At 48.2% G+C, this 14,252-nt stretch overlaps 1 long non-coding RNA gene across 2 annotated transcripts; it reads left to right on the forward strand.

Annotated features, from left to right (window-relative positions):
- The first annotated feature begins 1,628 nt into the window (after positions 1-1,628).
- Positions 1,629-12,778, forward strand: LOC119401761 (uncharacterized). Of its 2 annotated transcripts, XR_007417073.1 has the most exons (7): positions 1,629-1,852; positions 9,475-10,267; positions 10,484-10,635; positions 10,704-10,785; positions 11,466-11,593; positions 12,423-12,572; positions 12,646-12,778. It is a non-coding gene; the product is annotated as an uncharacterized LOC119401761 (long non-coding RNA). The 2 variants fall into 2 exon arrangements; XR_007417072.1 differs by having other exon boundaries at positions 11,466-12,572.
- Positions 12,779-14,252: the final 1,474 nt, after the last annotated feature.

Raw genomic sequence — 14,252 nt, forward strand, 5'->3', positions numbered from 1 at the left:
GTTATTCGAAGGTCGCAGGTTCGGTCCCTGCCGGCGGCAAGTCATCTTTTCGTCCACTTTACTTTCTTCACATTTATAATCTAAATACTACACATAACACCCTCTATAGTATAACCGGAAGTTGAGCAATTTCGTAAGAATTCTTCCTGAAAAATGAGCCTGCAAAACGTACCAACAAGGCAACACAAACTACACGTGCTCTCTTCTCCGGACTCTGTGTTTGCACGCCCACTCTTTCATGATTAACCTGCTAGTATTTACCTTCCAAAACATTTTTTAAGAGGGCAGCGAGTTAGGCTCCCCCTACATCATCAGTCCGCTGTCCGTTGTCTACAAGCTATTCACAAAAGTAATTGCTAACAGAATTAATAGGATATTAGAGTTTAATCAACCAAGGGACCAGGCCGGATTTCGTACAGTCTTCTCAACAATAGACCATATTCATACTATCAATCAGGTGATAGAGAAATGCGCGGAATACAACAAACCCCTATACATAGCCTTCATAGATTACGAGAAGGCATTTGATTCGGTGGAGACATCAGCAGTCATGCAAGCACTGCGGAATCAGGGCATCGACGAAGCCTATATAAACATAATGGAAGACATCTACAGCGCATCCACAGCCACTATAGTCCTTCATAAAGAAAGCGACAGAATCCCAATAAAGAAGGGCGTACGACAGGGAGACACGATCTCTCCAATGCTATTCACCGCGTGTTTACAGGAGGTTTTCAGGGCCCTAGATTGGGAAGAATTAGGGATAAGTTTATGGAGAGTATCTCAGTAACCTGCGATTCGCTGATGACATTGCATTGATGAGTAACGCGGGAGACGAATTACAGCTCATGATTACTGAACTGGATACGGAAAGTAGAAGAGTAGGTCTGAAAATTAATATGCATAAAACTAAAGTAATGTGGAACAATCTTGGCAGAGAACAGCGCTTTGCGATAGGTGGCGAGACACTGGAAGTTGTAAAGGAGTACGTCTACTTAGGACAGGTAGTAACCGCGGAGCCGAACCATGAGAGTGAAATAACTAGAAGAATAAGGATGGGATGGGGCTCATTCGGCAAGCATTATCAAATCATGAATGGCAGTCTACCACTATCTCTCAAGAGGAAGGTATATAACAGCTGCATCTTAGCGGTACTTACCTACGGAGCAGAAACCTGGAGACTTACAAAGAGGGTTCAACTTAAATTGAGGACGACGCAGCGAGCGATGGAAAGGAAAATGATAGGTGTAACCTTAAGAGACAGGAAGAGAGCAGAGTGGGTCAGGGAACAAACGGAGGTTAAGGACATCGCAGTTGAAATCAAGAAGAAATGGATATGGGCCGGGCACGTAGCACGTCGGCAGGATAACCGGTGGTCGTTAAGGGTAACTGACTGGATTCCAAGAGAGGGCAAACGCGTGAAGGGAAGACAGAAAATTAGGTGGGTAGATGAGATTAAGAAGTTTGTAGGTATAACTTGGCAACAGAAAGCACAGGACCGCGTTGATTGGCGGAACATGGGAGAGGCCTTTGCCCTGCAGTGGGCGTAGACAGGCTGATGATGATGATGATGATCACATCATCAGTAACCACTGTCTCTAATGTTGTTGCAGGTCTACAAGCTCTTCGTGCCGCCGGGTCTAGCAAATGCAGCCGAGGCCATCGTCAAGGAGTTTCAGCGCCGGCAACACATCGGGGACCGCCACAAGGGTCGTCGTTACTGCGAGCTTCAACATCGGCATCAAACAAAATGGCAGGTGAGCCTGCTAACGAGGCTGGCGAGGGTCACGGTCTTCTCCCACGACGGAAGTGCGTGTAATAGCTTCAGGTTTAGCGAACACTAGGCAGGCAGGTAGCTGTTAGGTGGTTTCCGTCGTGGGGGTAAGACCCATCTGGAACGTCGTTGCGCTCCTGGCCACCATTATGTGCCAGTTTGTTTCCTGGCATGGAATGTGCTTCTGGCGGTTGCAATGTGGCACCCGGATTTATCGTGTCAGCCTTTAACATTTCAGAACCAGCGTCGACTTCAATCGGCACGTCATCATCGACCAGGTGGGTTTCTTTTTTTTCTTTTGCTATTTTGTAGATTCCTGCATTTGTCCTCGTCGGTCGCGTTTCTTCTTGTCAGCAATAATTTACTTGTGCTAAATGTAGTCATCACTAGATACTAAAATCGAGTAATCTAGTTAAATCTTTAGGTGAACCTTAAAGAACCCCAGGTGCTCGGAATTTCCGGTGCCCTCCACTAGTCTTTCTTTTTTTCTTGCACTACGATTGCAAATGACGCATTCCCTGCTGCTGCCAATTTGTAAAAGGTGCGAGACATTCATCAAGGACTCGTTGCTTTTATTCTTGCGCCTTCGATCAACTCTGTATTGGTGGGAAATAGATAACATAATAATGATAAAAATTATGATAATGATAATAATAGTAGCTACTGTCAATCGATTACTGTCGGCTTTATTACAGTCTGTGTCATTGCGATGTTAACTTTTGCCCTAATTTATTTTCCCGCCTAGACGCACACGGTTGCTACCTTGGTCAGCCTGTGACCTGATCAAAGATCTCTGGAGCAGTGTCCATGGTGAGCGCCTCTCATTCTTAAAGGAGTGGTGACACAAAAATTCGGACACAATTTGACTGTTGAATCACACTAATGGGTGCATATAGGTGCCATCTGTAGAATATCAGCCACAAATACAGCCTAAAAGGTATTTTAATTGAGTTTTGAAGTTCGTGAAAGTGCCGGATCGGAAATATAAGCAAAAGACGATGAGGTCACCGAGTGGATACCACGTACGTCACGAGTTCTGGCCGGGTTACCGGAGGCGTGTACGAGACCGACGAAGCTGGTAGCGACACCTGATGATGCGTAGCCTAACCAGAGACCTACAATATAACATCGCAGCGACTTACCCGCTTACTGATTCTATGTAAAGCATTTGCAGTGAGATAATTAGCAACTCACAGTATTCTCATTGCTTTTTTTCCCGACAAGAACTACAACGCGACGGAAAAAAATCGAAAGAAAAAATTATTGTAGTTGGACAAAACGCCACAAGATGTCGCTACGGGCTCATCAGTTGCAGTTGCTGCTGCTGCTGCAGCCGTCAACAGCTCCGGTAACCAGGTACCCGCAAACGATAGGAAGTCTACAGACGAACTAAAGCTCTCTGCTGCCGGGATCATATTGCGTAGTGGACAGATAACTGCTTCGACCCTCCGACGTGCGTACGTGGGATTGGTATGCCTTGAGAACGCGGCGTTCCCCGATGTAAATACGAGTCAGTAAAGCGTACATCACGTCATTTGCATGTTACGCATAAACACTAGTTACAGAGCGCCAATGTTGTGATTTCAATGCTTCCTTCGTCACTTCTCATCCTGCTACTTTACGAATGATCGGACCGAAAATGTTTCAGCACGTCTAATGCTACGGCTACTCCAAGCCTGGCGGAAAACGTCGCCTCAGTTGGACAACGACAAGAACAAAATCGCGGCTACCGGCGAGATTCGCAAAGTGAATCGAGCTTTTCTTACTGATTTTTACACTCCTGCCAGCTCTTTCGTCCATCGCCGCACTAGATAAGCAACGTAGTTTGACAATCGAGGAAACAAGCACTCGCAACGCTCAACACCTGCTCAACACAGCAAACGAAACAGCAGCACTGACAACATAGCAGAAGCTGGCCAGTGACGTCACTGGTTCTTGCGGTCTTGTTTACCAAGTAGACCATCTACGTCACGGGGCTACCGAGTGCTCTTCGAAATCGAAACTGCCTCCGGTCGTAACATACGAGCATGTATGGGGCAAATGAGTTTCGTTGCCGCTATTATCGAGTCAGTAGCCATTGATTAAGAGCAAAAAACAGAGGTTCACAAATTTTCTGTCACCACTCCTTTAAAGGAGTACAGATTTTCAGGCTAGTTAGTTATTTGCTTATAGGAACACTAAAGAGCAAAACGTTTTTTCTCGCATTAGTAAAGTAGTCTTCCACGGTACCAAAAACACCACGCTTGCTGCGAGAAGACGCTTAATAAGCGAGTAAATGCGCAAAAAGAAAATACAGGTGGCGACGCCACCTTGGAGTTTCCGCACCATTTGCCGTGACGTCACATATTTTTGAAGGCGCCTGCTTTGGCCTACGTAGTTCGTGATCGGTTAAATCGAAGTACATTGTCCTCTGAGGGGGCCAGAGACTTGACATAACGAGTTTGTGGAAATTTCGTCGAGCCAGTGGCGCCAAAATACGTTAAATTCTTTTTGAAATATTTTACGTTATGAATTACAACGTTCGGCGCGAAATTTAAAAATGAAACTTTGAACTTGGTTTTCTCCTCTAATAATAAACCTATGGTGGTGAAATAAACTACACCAGAGTGCTCCGAGCACACTTTATCAATCTAAACAAATTCATTGTTTCTCTTTAGTGTCCCTTTAACTGACGCCTTAGTGCTGGAAATACAAGAAACATACAGGAAAAAGATCTCACCTGGCACTTAGCATAGCTTTAAATTTTGTCAGGTTCCTGTCAACAAAATGAGATTCGCAAAAATAGAGTTGGGCAATTGCACCTCGCAATGTACTCCTGCTTACAAGTTTTAACCCTTCTCCCCATTCGCAACTGACTACACCACGCTTATCAATGCGTGAGCAGCAGTTTTTATTCTGCAACCATTGTAGACCGTGAGGCAATATACGGTGTGGCGATAAACAAATTCGGCAGTGTATCTGTCAGCTTTCGCATTGTTACGTTCTACCGGCCATCGGCCGGCAGCCTGGGTGACATGAAAACTAGTCGGTGTGGCAGAGAAAAAACAGCGAGCGTTTATTTCCAGCTCGGCAATATATAGGGAAAGCAAGATTGGCAAAAGAGAGAGAGTTACAATGACGCATGCACCGAGGGGCGTCATTTGGCCCGACTTTATCTGCAGCATTCCTACCCCCTTGTAGCGTTTTTGGTTCTTATGGACCGACGTAGCTCGGGAACAGGGCTTTCGAAAAGGTCATCAGCTTCGCATTTCGGGGCCCCTTGTTCGTTCGGGGTTCTCTCGGGAGGCGGTTATTCTGGAGTCGACGTTTCTCTGCTTGGCATCTGTGTCGGATGAACGTTTTCGTACCTGGTCGACACGTCGTCGAACGACGCCGTCTTCCGTAGCTACAGTGACGAGACCTTCCCCACTCGTCGATTTCACTTTGCTTGGTGTCCACTTGTCTCCTACACCGTAGTTGCGCACATAGACTGCATCTCCAGGAGCGAAGTACCAACTGACGGAGTCGGCACCTGGATTCTTCGGCAGTTCGTGGTTCCTGGTAGGAAAGCAAATATCAATTCTAGTACGCAAACGGTAGCCCAAAAGTAGTTCGGACGGCCAAACCCCCGAAGCCTGTGGCGAATTCTTGACAGAGCCGTTAACAGTTCTATTGCGGCCATTCCCTTCAAACCATCCTTAAGAGTTCGCACGGCGCGTTCTGCGAGCCCATTGCTTTAAGGGTGGTAAGGCGGGGTACGAATGTGCTTATTCCAATTTTTCTGCACAAATTGAGGAAATTCTGCTCCGGTAAAACGCATATGCCGTTGTCGGTAACTATGGTGCACGGTAACCTAAACCGGCTGAACAAGTTTCGCATAGAATCCACCGTTGCATTAGCGGTTGCTCGAGATACAGGACTGGCTTCTATCCAATTGCTGTGTGATTACCAACAGCATTGTGTTTGCAATAGATCCTGCGCAATCCGCGTGCAACCGCGACCACCTCTCCCGCGAAATTTGCCAACTGATGCGGTTCCGTTCTGGGGCCATAGGCAAAGCTTGCACAGCGTTTCTGCAGTCTGAAGCAGCCCTCTGAATGTCTCGATCCAGTCCGGGCCACCAAAAGCTATAGCACTTGCCCCTGTCTTCATTGTGGACGCTCCCTGATGAGCCGTGCAACAATTTCAAGTTTCTCACGCGCCGCTCTTGGTACCACTACACGATGGCCCCAGAATAACATGCCCTTCTCGAAAGAAAACTCCTGCCGCCTTTTCCGGTATTCTGCCATTTCTCTGCTGTCACCGACGACGGAGGGCCATCCTTCAGTCACGTACCAGCATACTTCTCGTAAAATGCCGTCCGTTTCTGTGACTACTTGAAGTTCTTTGAGAAACCGCTGGCTCGTCAAGCTGGTCAATGAGAAGCACCATTTCCGTGAGGTCTTTTGTTTCTGCTTCCGACTCCTGCAATAATCTGTTTACCCGGTTTACAAATCTTGCATTTGTACGCGCGAGCAAAAGCGCCCATCGCTGAAGGCGGGCGGCAGCCATGACAGAAGTTTGACGGTCGGGTCTCAGTAGCCCGAACAAAGGATGGTGATCCATTACCACCGTGAACTTCCGTCTCAAAAGGTAATCGCGGAACCGGGTCACGCCAAACACTAGGGCTAAAACTTCTCGCTCGATTTGGGAGTACTTCCTTTCAGCTGAGGGGAGCGTTCGTGACCGGAACCCATTTGGCCTGTCTTCACCGTTTATACGGTGAAAAAGGGTAGCACCGACACCGTAAGGGAAGAGTCGCATTCCAACAGAAACTCCAGCTGAGGATCAAAGTACATTAGCCCTGGGGCCGGACACAAAGCGCTCTTCGCCTTCTGAAATGCCGAGTTTTCCTTCGTGCGCCAAACCCATTTTGCGCCTCTTTCAAGAAGCATATACAAAAGTGCAAGCACAGTGGAAAGACTTTGCAGAAACTTGTCGTAAAAAGTGATCATTCCTAAAAAGGATCGCAACAGTTCGTGGCAACGGGGCCAGTCTGATTGCGTCGACATTCTTTTCGAGCGGATGTAGTCCCTTGGCATCAATACGATGTCTGATACGTCACTGAAGATTCACAAAACCTGCACTTGTCCGCACGAAGCTTGGTGCCGTTCTCGTGGAATCGCTGCAACACTGCTTGCAGATTAGCATTTTCATTGTGATTGCTCTCGGCTATCAGCACATCCAGATATGCCTGAGTCCCTTTCAGTCCTTGTAGTACAGATTCAATCTTCCGTTGGAATTTACCAGGAGCTGACTAGATGCCACAAGGTAATCTATTGTAACAGAACAGCCCCTTCGGTGTATTTATCACTGCTAATTTCCGCGAGTCTTGATCTAGCTCGACCTGATTGTATGCATCGCGAAGGTCTAAAATATACCGAATTTCTTCCCTCAAATTTGCAAAAATGTCGTCTACGACAGGCAACATGTACTGCTCAACCTTGCACACTGGGTTTAGTCACCTTGAAGTCACCGCATATGCACACCGTTCCGTCCTTCCTCAAAACTGGAACAATGGGTGCGCCCCTTCGGAATGAGACTGGAGAGATTAATGCCAGCGGAGTCTAATCTGTCTAGCTCTTTTCACGCTCTATCGCGATGTGCAAAAGGAATTTTTCTTGCCTTGAAGAACTTGGGGCTTGATCCGGTCTTGATGTGCAGTCGGGTTGGCGGACCTTTGATGAGACCAGTGCCCTTAGTGAAAAGGTCAGCGTTTTGCTGGAGCAGCTTCGGAACGACCTCCCGGGCTTGGCTTGAGCTTGAAGGCCGCGGATACACGTTGAGAACCTGGATACGTTCATCTGTTAATTTTTTTCAGCAGATCCCGACCGCAAAGTCTGGGGCCATCGCAGTCTAAAACAGTCAAACTGCACTGTCCTGTTGTACCTTCGTAGGAAACAGGCATTGTTAGCGTGCTGAGAAGCGGGAGTCTTCCCAGATAGCATGAAAGCTGTAGTTCTAACTTCTGTAGCTGCGGCCATTGATGACGGTGCGTAGATGCTCTTTAGAATGACGCAAACAGGAGAGCCCGTATCGATGTCAATCGTTACTTCAATGCCATTCCATGCGAATGTTTTTCTTGTTGGGGGAATGAGCGAGCGCTTAATGGTCAAGGACCAGATTAGCCAGGCGCTGTTATTATCACTGTCTTCTACTTCTTCGCCTGTGCTGTCACTGCTTTTGTCGTTCAGCGCGCACATTCTGGCTAAATGTCCTCGCCGTGTTCATTTGAAACATTTGCGCTTGATTAGGCGACAAGCAGTTGTTCTGTGATCATGGTTCCCACAACAGTTGCATTGTTGTACGTCCGGCGACTTCGCGCGGGACTCGTATTGAGCACTCAACTTAATCAAACTCGCTTGCTCTTTGTCCGAAGCAATACCTTGCGAATCGCGTTCGGTGCTTTCTGCGTCAAGGGCAAGGGCCTCGGCTTCTTGAAGATTAAGGTCTTTCTTTGCTAGCAGTTGCTTCTGCAAATCCTTGGGGCTGACGCCGCACACAATACCGTCCCTTATCATTCTCTTCAGCATCGTCGATAAATTGCAGTTCTGGGCCATCTGTGGAAACCCGCAATAAATGCATGTACAGACGCCTTCTTGCTGGCAGCGATGGAAGAATTTGAAACTTTCCGAAATTTCATTCGGCACTGCGTCGTAGTAGCTGTTTAACGTCTGCACAACTTCTGCGTAGGCCAGAGCATTAGGTTTCCGCGGTGCTACTTCTATGTTAAAGATTTCAACTGTCTTTGTTCCAAGCGCGGCTACCAGCAGGGCCCTTTTCTTAGCATCGTCCTTCACATCATTAGCTTTAAATTCAGCCTCCATCTTTGCTAAGTACGCCTGCCGCTTATCTTTTGCGCCTTCGAATTCCCTTGTGTGCCATGGCTGGTGGGTTCGTTCTACAGGCCGTCGCGTGTGGGCATATGCTGGCCTTCTTGCTGCTGTAGAATTCTCGTCGCCACTGTAACGTTCTACCGGCCATAGGCCGGCAGCGGCGATGTGAAAACCAGTCGATGTGGCAGGGGCAAAAACGGCGAGCGTTTATTTACAGCTCGGAAATATATAGGAAAGCAAGAGGAGACATAAAAGGAAAAGTTAGTGACTTCGGGGGGGGGGGGGGGGGCGCAATTTTTGATACATGGTGTTTTACCGGAAATAATAAAAATAGGCGTTTTTCTCAAATAGTCAAGGCTTTCAACAAGTGCCCCCCCCCCCCCCCGAAAAAAATCCTGGCTACGGGCCTGCCGGTCAGTGTTTAGCTACTGCGTGTGTCGACGCACTCAGTAGCTAAATACTTTCTTACCCTCCCCCCCCCCAAAAAAAAAAAAAATTCGAGGGCAGCAAGTTAGGCTCCCACTACAGTGTCCTGTAAACATATCATGGTTTTCGTCCCTAAAACGCTCGAAATCGTTTCACATCGGTGATCGGTGCCTCTAATGTTGCAGCTCTACAAACGCTTCGTGCCACCGGGTCTAGCAACTGCAGCCGAGGACATCGTCAAGGAGTTTCAGCGCCGGCAACGCATCGGGGACCGCCACAAGGGTCGTCGTTACTGCGAGCTTCAACATCGGCATCAAACAAAATGGCAGGTGAGCCTGCTAACGAGGCTGGCGAGGGTCACGGTCTTCTCCCACGATGGAAGTGCGCGTAATAGCTTCAGGATTAGCGAACACTAGGCAGGCAGGTAGCTGTTAGGGGGTTTCCGTCGTGGGAGTAAGACCTATCCGGAATGTCGTTGCACTCCCGGCCACCATTTTGTGCCAGTCTCTGGTGTGGAATGTGGTGTTCGCGGATGCAATACGGCACCCGGAGTTATCGCGTCAGCCTTTAACATTTCAGAACCAGCGTTGACTTCAATCGGCACGTCAACGACCCAGGTTGGTTTCTTTTTTTCTTTCGCTATCTTGTCGACCCCCTGCACTCGTCCTCGTCTGTCCAGTTTCTTCTTGGCAGCATTAATTTGTTTGTGCTAAGTCTAATCATCAATAGATCCTCATATCTAGTAATCCAGTTAAATCTTTAGGTGAACGTTAAAGAACCTCAGGTGGTCGAAATTTCCGGTGCCCTCCACTGGCCTCATACTGATATCGTTTTGGGACGTAAATTCCAAGAATTACCCAATTAAATCTAGTTACGTCGTCCTTTTTCCTTCTTGCACTGCGATTGCAAATGTCATATTTCCCGCTGCTGCCAACCTGTACAAGGAGCGAGACCTTCATCAAGCGGTCCTCGCTTTTTAGTCTCGCGCCTTCCATCAACCCTTGTATTGATGGGAGATATATAATAAACCGACTGACTGTCATTATTATTATTATTATTGACAGTCAGTCGGTTTTATTGCAGTCCCTGTCCTTCCAGTTTGTGTCAATGCGATGTTAACCTTGGCCCTCATTTATTTTCTCGCCCAGACACACATGGCTGCGATATTGGTCAGTCTCTCACCTGGTCCAAGATCTCTGGAGCAGTGCTCATGGTGAGTGCCTATCATTCTTTGAGTACGGGTTTTTGGGCTAGTTGGTGGTTTGCTTGACTGACTCCTTAGTGCTGGAAAGACGAGGCCTGAAAGACTGCAAGACATGCACATGTTCCTGTCGTCTTTCACGTTCTGTCTTTCTAACGCCATGGCATCATTTCTATCGTGCCTTCTGTGTGCGCTTCAGTCTTCTAACGAGTGTCCCATCTGTTTCAGGTCGCATGATTCGGTGTTCTTCATCTCATCCGCTTGAGCGAATGAGGCGAGTGAAGAACACCGCGTCCTGCGCAACGGTCATGCGTAATAGTGCAGGTGTCCTGCACTATTGCGCATGACGTCTTGCCCGACGCCGCCCTACACCGGTTCGCGTAAGTCAAAGCAATCCTCTTGCCTCGCGAACTGTCGGGAGTAACGAGCTATTCCCGTGTCGTTTCAGCTTGTCAACTTTCGCTTCTGGCAAAAGTTGATTGGGCGTTCTTCCCCGGCTGGAGCGTGCTGTCCGCTGTGCGGTACCTCTCGTAAGTACAAGTCGTATACTTCGGGCAATGCATGTACGTAATGTATTTCACGACTGGCGCCAACCATGGTGGCTTAGCAGCTGAGGCGTCGTGCTTCTAAGCTTGAGGACACGAGCTCAATCCCCAGCTACGAATGCTGCATTTTGATGTAGGTAAAACGCAGCAACAGTAGTGTACACTACTCGCAGATTGAAGCACATTTTTTTCAGTATAACGACTCTCCCTGTTTTGACATGGGACTAACCAGTGGCTGGGTAGGAACGCACCTAATTGCGCCCCCCCCCCCTCTGCCTAGCTTCTCAGGACCTACATCTTGTTACTACTAGTATCGCTACTTCTATGAGCAATCTGTCTGCTAAAGCTAAGCAAATGTGGCGACTAGAGCAAATCTGGCTCTAAAGCGAAGGTTGGCTTCCGTGCAGGTGTTCAGTCAAAATTATGCCGCTATATATGACGTGAACTCTACGCCGTGGAATTGAAAGTACTAGCATTGCTTAACCATAACATTTTTTGAGTCCGTGAATACTGTACCTAGATTTTCGTAAATGTTAGCAGGGCTCTGGGTGGTTGAAAGTAATCAACAGTTCTCTGCCATATACGGTGTCTTGTAATCGTATCGTTATGGCATGTAGGACTGCAGAATTTGATTAACGTAACCAATGATGCGTGTGTCGTTGCAGCTCTGCAAACTGTTGGTGTCGCCAGGGCCACGTGCTGCTAACAAGAGGCCATGGACAAGGATCGAGCTGCTTCCCTGGCAAGTGACAGAACAGTCATTGTTACCAGCTTCGTCAGCGGCATCGAATTGGTAAGGGTGTGGTGTAAGAGTAACAGGGCTGGCGAAGGTGGCATGCTTTCAACGACCACCGACACTTGCCAGTTTTCTTGCGCCATTGAATCTTGAGGTTAATCGTGCAGGGAATCATGTAGGTAGACTTCGGCACAATTGTTGCCGCGACAGCTCTTCTCCGCGATGAAACCGAAAGGGGACCAGCTGGTGTGGCGGCGCATATTGCTTCGGGCTTTGTAAACCTGAAGTCGTATGCGTCTTTAATGGCAGGTCGTGGCCGCAGCGAAGGACAAGCAACACCACACTCACAAACACTACAGCTTTACCCTAGGCAGGTCGCGTACAAGACGTCCTGGGGAGGCTGGCGCCGGACAGTAAAGGCCAACCTAGGTGGGTATTACGTTGCCGGTGCTTGTCATTCGGTGGGTAGTACTCCGCCGGTGCCTGTCTTCGCAAACGTCCACCCACTAAGTCCTGCTGCGGCCACTGGCACCACACGAGTCGTGTGGCAAGGGGGGACGTTTAGCGGACACTAGGCAGGTTTTAGCTAACACTAGGCAGGTTGTAGCTTTTGGAAGTCCCCTTGGGTTTTCATCGTGAGGAGGGCCCACTTCGGATTCCGTTGCACTCCCGGCCACCGTTTCGTGCTGGTTAATTCTGGTACGAAACGTGGTTTCCGCGGGTGCAAGACGGCTTTAGTTTTCTCAACTGCCTAATTGTTCTCGCCTTAACTCAATGCCATAGGCTTGTATCAGCAGCCAAGTGAGTAGTGGCCACGATGGATGTACAGGCGAGTTTTTCGTATTCTATAACTCTCAGGTCTACGCTTGTTAACAGTTCCTGTTAGTATATTGCAGTCGCTGTCCTTCTACGGTTTGTGTGTTCGATTTCTACGGTCACGCTTGGCCTCCGGTTTGTCCTCAAGCCTGGTCTTCAATGATCCTGACCTTGGAGCAGAACGTGCATGGATCACCCGTGGGCCTCGCAGTTGGGATTGGTACGTGCTGTGCATCGACCATGTTTCTTCCACCTTCCTTATTTCAAGAGCTCTCCCCCAACTGTCGTTTTAGTTCCCGGTGGCCATATTAGTATGCTGAACGCAAGGTGGCTGCCATGTTCCTGCGAGGGTCCATACAAGCCCCAGAGCCAGTGTTCGAGTGCTGTCTAATAATTTCGAGCGCCATCAGGAGACAGGAGTTCAAATCTTGTTCAGGCAAGACTTCTGGCCTTCAGTGGCTGCTTTGCAACCTCTCGAATATATGCTGTAATCCTGTAAGAGTGCAAGTACAATCGTGAGCAGTACAAGCAAAAACACGAGAGCGCATGGCAGGGAGATGTGCGGTTGCCACTGTTACTGGAAAGGGTGCTGCGGTTTTACTAAATGTCTGCACGCCTGCCTCTTTATTGCTGATAAAAAAATACTGCAGCTGACTGCGTATCTCGGGCCACTCGAGAGTAGAAGCCGGGTATGACAAGCAGAAGCACGGCAGTGTGCAGTCTATACATATCATGGTTTTGGGACGTTAAACCACAGGAATTGTAGTGTGCAGTCTATAGCTCCATGCAGAATACTGCTTTTCCATTAACTTGTGTGCGTGTAACACAAAAAATCGGAATACAGCAAAACGGACTTAAAGAACCGGTACTTTGCTGCGCATGACTGCTACAATAGGTGCTGCAATATCAAGCTCTTGTCACATTTCACGCATCGTAAACGTGGACGTGTGGTGGGAGTGAGTTCACGAAAGAGCGTCACACTTTCCACATTATTTTTGACCGAAGTGTCAGTCAAATTGGGGTTTGATGCTATTCGCCGCACGCTCGTGTGTTCTGTCGTAATACTCGTGATAGTAAATTGCGCATATTCAGGACTACAAACTTCCTTGTATGACATTACAGGTCCTCAACCTGCGCAACCTACCACTGTCTTCGTTTGCACCAGGACAGGAGAACCTACCCCCATAGCATTTCCCTGCTGGCGTTGAACGGGTCTTCCTGGTTGACATCTAGCCTCAGGTGAGAACCTCTTGTACTTCGAGCTATACGGTGAATGACAATGGGAATATGCTTTAGCAGAGTGTACTGTTAGGCGAACTGGTGCACAGCTTAAGATTTGTGGCGCAAACTGAGAAGGAAAGAGAAGACGGGACGCCAGCATCCTATCCAGTCTTCTCTCTCGTTCCGAGTTCTCAGTTTACACCGCAAACCTTTCGTTAATGGGGCCATGACACCGAAATTTCGATCATAATCAGTGCCATGTGGGTTCATCCTCGTACGTCCACAAACAAGCTTGCGAAATTGAACTGCATTTGGTCGAGCTCCTTCTTGGTAACTGAATATTCTAACAAACACGAGAGCGGTACTGCAGGTCGGGCAACAGTGGCACACTTGTGAACTGTGACGTAACAAACTGCTTGCTTTGCGAGCATCGACATTCTGGCAAACGGGTTTGTTCCGTAGCCAGCTGCCATGCTGTCAAGCTATTTCGGCTTTCTTCAGCTTCGCATTGAAACTAAAGTTCGCAGCTGCTGAAATTTTGCTAGAAGATGAAGACTTCACTCCATGCAGCACATGACGTTGCACGTGCCATGGCCAAATGGCAAATGCCGGTGGTCGTGCAGGTTTATAGCTGGCGACTTCAGGGCTTATTTTGCACTGAAACATTATTTTGCAATCC

Source organism: Rhipicephalus sanguineus, chromosome 8 (genome assembly GCF_013339695.2).
Source record: "Rhipicephalus sanguineus isolate Rsan-2018 chromosome 8, BIME_Rsan_1.4, whole genome shotgun sequence".
NCBI lineage: Eukaryota > Metazoa > Arthropoda > Arachnida > Ixodida > Ixodidae > Rhipicephalus > Rhipicephalus sanguineus.